The following is a 6,140-nucleotide window of genomic DNA, read 5'->3' on the forward strand; positions in this document are numbered from 1 at the left end:
AAAGGAACTTGCTTTCTGGTTGAAGGTACAGGAAACTCTTGAATGCTTCAGTTTTGTCTGGATCAGAATAAATATGTGGTGCAATCACAATATCCTCAAGAACCTTAACTTGTCTTTTCCTAAATTTACAGTAACCCCAATACCTTCAATAACACTCAACAATCTATCCAGTACCTCATTATGACTTTTACAAATACTGTCAGAGCCACGGTACATCATCAACATACATCGCAGGCCTCCTACTCAGTTAAACTGGCAAAATATTGTTGAGACTTCTAAGAGAAGCAGCCAAACTCACATTTAGTCCAAGGAACACCTTGCATAACTGATAACAACAGCATTGACACAGAAATGAAACATATTTCTTACATGAGGGATACAGTTCAGTCTCCCAGTAACATGCTCCCAAATCAGTGGACAAAAGAACACTGACACCATTAAATTTTTGTTATAATTCGTCTATCGTTTTCCAATGGGATCATAACATTTGTCTGTCGAGAGTCCAGTACGAGCCCAAGAGTCAGCTTTCTTTGGTACCAGTCCGCAGCTCGTGGTCTCGCGGTCGCATTCTCGCTTCCCGAGCACGGAGTCTCGGGTTCGATTCCCGGCAGGGTCAGGGATTTTCACCTGCCTCGAGATAATTGGGTGTTTGTGTCGTCCTCATCAATTCATCATCATTCATGAAAGTGGCGAGTTTGGACTGAGCAAAGGTCGGGAATTTGTACGGGCGCTGACAACCGCGCAGTTGAGCGCCCCACAAACCAAACATCATCATCTTTAGTACCACCAATACTGGACTGTTATATAAACTAAAAACGGGTTCAATGTCATCACTTCGTAATAGTTTCTCAATCTCTGCTTCTACTCTCACTTTACAAATCAGTGGTACTGATTTTCGATTCCCCATGAGTTTAAACTCATAAGAGAAATCTTTAATAGTAACTGTACGTTCCGAAATTATGGACGAATAATGATGTAACATATCAAATAAATATTCTTTGATTACTTGATCAACCTTCTCATTCTATATTTCTTACAAAGTGCACCAGTATAATTGCTTGAACAATGGCCTCACTCACAACAAGCTTTGAATATAGTGACAACTCAGATCTGGCAACACAATTTGAGACAAAGGTTTGAATTTCCTCGCCTCACCGCACATTTGTCGCACGTTAATTTAATCGAAGATCCTCTATATCGCAAGCTCACTTCACCTCACTTCAAACGCCAACTTCACCACAACAACAAAAAGTCACAAAAAAATGATAACCTTTATGCTTTAACTGAACACTCACTTGTCTCTTCACTTCTGCAATTTTTCCGGGGATCACTCCCCTCGCTTTTGTTCGTTAATAATAGAAATGGTGAGGAACTTAACCCTTCACACTGTTGAAATGCAAACTCCCAGTATTAAGAACACATGACAAAACAACACTATGTACATCAATCCAAGAACTGTATTTACTACTGACTTCATAATATCTTGATCTTCATTTAATAACACGTCCCTCACATCTTCAAAAATTACCATATTCAATTATACAACCCCATCATCTATCGCTCTTGCTACAGAAATAGCTGCCAACAGTACCTTTCATTCTCTTGGGAGCAGACTCTCCGTGCACAACTTGTTCCTCGGATCAGTTGATTCGATTTCAACAACGTGCACATCTGATTCTATATTCTACTACCTGCTGTCGCCATCACTCACATAGTTCCAACCGCTTCTTCCCCTTCTGAAATTATCATGACACACTCGAACTGAAAATTCATCCCTATGACTCAGACTGGCGTTCCGCATCGATTTCTGCAAGAAATGTGACACCGATGATAATAACTGAGACTGTGCTGTGTGTGGCCTGGGATCTGGATACTGAAATCGATTCACCCCTCTTCTCCAACTCAGCTGGGTGATACAGATTATATAAAAATTGATTTTTCAATAGCATGTCTTCAAAGAAGCATGTAGGATTCATAAAGTTAGACTGAATGAAGTTCTGTGTAATAAGCATTCCATGTTCCAGCTGATCTTGTGCTGCGTAGGAGCAATACGTAGAGAAAAGTAACTGACGAAACTCCTCGTACGACTCACAACTATGAGCCAAAATACGCAAGTGCATACCAGTTCAAAAAAATAAGTATTCACAAATGCATTCAATTTTGTGACAATGTGGTCTTTTGGAAGGAAAAGAAAAGCAGAACAGTGTTAACCTTGCATGTGGATGAATGTTATGCATTACAAAAAACTTAAAATTTATGTACCGATAGAAAACGATTATAATAAAACTCTTGCATTTTTCCTCTGTTCGTAGTTCCTCTATTTAACCGTTCCCTTCTGTGGTGAGTCCATCTCCTCTCACAATTATTCACAGTTCCCTGACCTGAATTGTATTGTTCATCTTCTAACACAGACACATTCCTAGAGACTCCTTCAACAAAACTTTCTTCAGATTTAGAGGCACCCTCCTGTAATTCATGATCAAATTCTCTTCTCCTCCCTTTCACTTCCATCTGCCTTTCCTTAAATTGAAAATTTATCTGACTTTGTCCGAATCCACTGCATCGACTGGCACTGTATCATCTGAGCTCCTCTGGACATTTATATTCGTAGACAATTAGTGTTCCAGCTGCTATGAGTCCACCAACTTTGGCAGTATTCTTTTGTATTTCCTCTTTAGTCCCTGAAATTTCTTTCTCCATACTTAGTTTTAATGATTCTACCCCTTGTTCAAGATTCTGTAAAGTAGTAGCTTGGCTGTCTAAACTGTTCCTTCGTTGATAGTTTCTTGATCTGAAACAGCATCTATCCTATCTGAAATCTCGGTCTTTTCTTTTGCTGTTCCTCCCACAAAACGTTTAAACTGTCTTGAAAAGATTTATTCTGATGACTTTCTTCAGTTGCACCAAACTTACAACGGTGTGGTTCTTGCACATTAGTGTATGATAAGAATAATGTGTGGTGTCTGCGTTACACCCTCTTGTAGACAGCTCTTTCAACAGTTGGGCACTTAAAACAGCCTCACAGAACACTTGCTGCCTTACAGGGTTTGTTGTCAACGATCAGTCACAGTTTGAAAGCAACAGTAACGTTTATAAATGTAATACGTACTAGAAGGAGAAATGAATTACACTAACCCTTATTCAACCTTATTGAGTTACAGGAAGAAGTGAGGTATTCAGCCATAAAAAAAAACTTTTGATCAGTGATGATAAAAGTTTAATTGATAATAAATTAATTTTGAACCTAAACTGAAATTTCTTCCTACTGCACAGAACAGTTTTTGAATAAGAGTATCTGTACGTTCAAGAGGGAGAGAGAACTATAATTGTAAAACTCGCACGTCACATGCATAGCAAGAGGTCTCAGTTATGATCCACAGAACATGCAGATTACTATGAGTAATACGCAGTCAAAGTAGCATTTTTCCTTCTCACTGTTTTGTATTAAAATCGGCGTGGAAGTTCGGCAGCTAAGTGCACGTCTTATTTCATTCGACGCCATATTGGACGACTCACGCACCGGAATGAGGATGAGATGATGATGAAGACAACACAACACCCAGTCCACGAGCGTAGAAAATCTTCAACCCGGCCGGGAGTAGAACCCGGGCCCGCTTGCTGGGAGGCAAGAATGGTACCACCCAGCTTAGTGGCTCTGAGCACTATGCGACTTAACTTCTGAGGTCATCAGTCGCCTAGAACTTAGAACTAATTAAACCTAACTAACCTAAGGACATCACACACATCCATGCCCGAGGCAGGATTCGAACCTGCGACCGGAGCGGTCGCTCGGTTCCAGACCCAGCTTAGTAGGCGGACGGCGTGGAATAAATAAATGAAATAAATGAAGATAGGCATGTAGTGCCTAGATAACACGAACATATAGACAGTAAATAGAGAGCATATACGAGGAATATTCCATAAGCCATAGCAACCACAGTACATCGTGCGAACGTGTTACATCATTGTAATAGCAGTATTTACATTCGAAAGCCCGAGACAAATAGAAACGAAATCAACGCGCAGATTGGACGGCTCGATACCAGCGCCTGAAACATTCAGAGTGGAATAGCGAGCACACGTGAAAATTTCCTCTCTCGCTGGCAGAAATGGTACTCAATATCATGTGGAACTACGAGCAGCTGTGGGCGACGGCGAAAGCGTCCGGCCCTGCTGGATAATACAATCGTATTCCGTGGTAACGTTACACTCAACACTGCAGACGTCAACAAGAACTGTATATAGCGATGGGGGTGGGAAATCCTCCCCCCATCCACTCTGTTCACCAGACCCCAACGCATGCGACTTCGACGTCATTCCACAGTTAAAAAAACCATTGCGTGGGAGGCGCTTTTGGAAATTTGGTTATTTGTGGTAAGTTCCTATGGGACCAAACTGCTGAGGTCATCGGTCCCTAGGCTTACACACTACTTAATCTAACGTGAACTAACTTAACGTTAAGGGCAAGACACACACCCATGCCCGAGGGAAGACTCGAATCTCCGTCGGACGAGCCGCGCGAACCGTGGCATGGCGCCTCTGACCGGACAACCCACACACCCATGCCCGAGGGAGGACTCGAACCTCCGACGGGGGAACCCGCGCAAACCGTGGCAAGGCGCCCAAGACCACGCTGCTACCCCGCGCGGCGGACACGCTTTGCAGGTATCCTCATCGCATTTCGGCACATGCTGATGACAATGTCAACGGCATTCAACGCCTTCCCTATCGTTAGCAACGCTCTCTCGACACACTGGGAAACTGTTTTGAAAGACAGTAGCTGATATTTATTCATTCTTGTTCCATTTGTTCTCGTGCACAATAAATTTACAGAGTTCCAATGCCTACGTTTCATTTCACCCTTTGCCGCGACCCTTTGTACTGGAACCCTATTTCATGTTTGCATTCAGATTCACACTGCCTTACCAGTTCAGCGTACGTCGTGGAATGCCCATTTTGTCGCATTATCGTAAGATATGCCATGGTTGCCCTGACTTATGAAATGACCCTCGTAGCAAATTAAACAAAGTTTTAATGCTGTTGCTAGCACAACTTCAAATACTTACTGTAAAGCTTTGAGAATTTACAGGGAGATTACAACTAAACTTTTGCCACTTGAGCCAGTTTAGGCGGAAAACTATTCACTGTATGGGTACCCAACTTTATACGAATGATGTTCAGATTGCGTGCTGCAGGATTTGCGTTGTTAGTATTGTCCGTGTCATGATTTGCTGGTAGGCCCGGTACTTGTACGGCGACGTAGGTTTGAAACACAAGCATCAGTATGCATTAGAGTTGCAGACAGTCAAAATGGGTCTGGACGAGGTGATCAGAGGTTTTCTCACAAAGGAGTTTTATCAAAACTACAGCAATAGCGCTGCTGCTCTTCCCGAGTATCGACGCATTAAAGCAATACAGACAGGTTCTCTTTTCGCATCAGAGTTTAAGAACACGTTTCAGAACTTCGAGTTAACTGGCGATTTGGGAACTGCTCGTGGGAGAGGCTGACGGTCAGTTCCGCCAAAAATTGTTGAAGAAGTTACTGTTGCCATGGCTGAGAATACTGGACACTATGTGTGATGTACAAGTAGTGCACGATCTGTGTCACAACAGTTGAATATTCCGTGGTCCACTGTTCGAAAAATGGTGCAAACAGTAGTGAAATGTTATCCGTACAAACTTCACATTACTCACCAACTTTTCCCACGTGATGCAGACATTCAAGTAGATTTGCTTTTACGTTACTTGCAATGGTTGAAGTTGACGACAAATGGACCTGGAATATTTTGTCGAGTGACGAAGCATACTTTACGCTCACTGGTATATTTCATGATTGGTCCATTTTTCTCTGAGGATTTCGAACCTCAAGTTCAAAGACATTCAGCTTGAACGACACACATTACTCTGATGTGCCTCGCCAACATGTGACCCCCCCCCCCTGTACGGGAGAGAGGTGCTTTCTACTCAGTTGTTTTGATGCACGATGGAACTCCACCACACACTGTTCGAAGGTGACTCGGTTACTGTGTAACACATTTGGAGAGAACCGAATCATTGGTCGATCGTTCCAAACAGCATTATCAGACTTGAACCTATGTGATTTCCGGCTGTGGGCTTAACTAAAGGACAGGGTTTATCAA

Source organism: Schistocerca piceifrons, chromosome 3 (genome assembly GCF_021461385.2).
Source record: "Schistocerca piceifrons isolate TAMUIC-IGC-003096 chromosome 3, iqSchPice1.1, whole genome shotgun sequence".
Classification (NCBI taxonomy): domain Eukaryota; kingdom Metazoa; phylum Arthropoda; class Insecta; order Orthoptera; family Acrididae; genus Schistocerca; species Schistocerca piceifrons.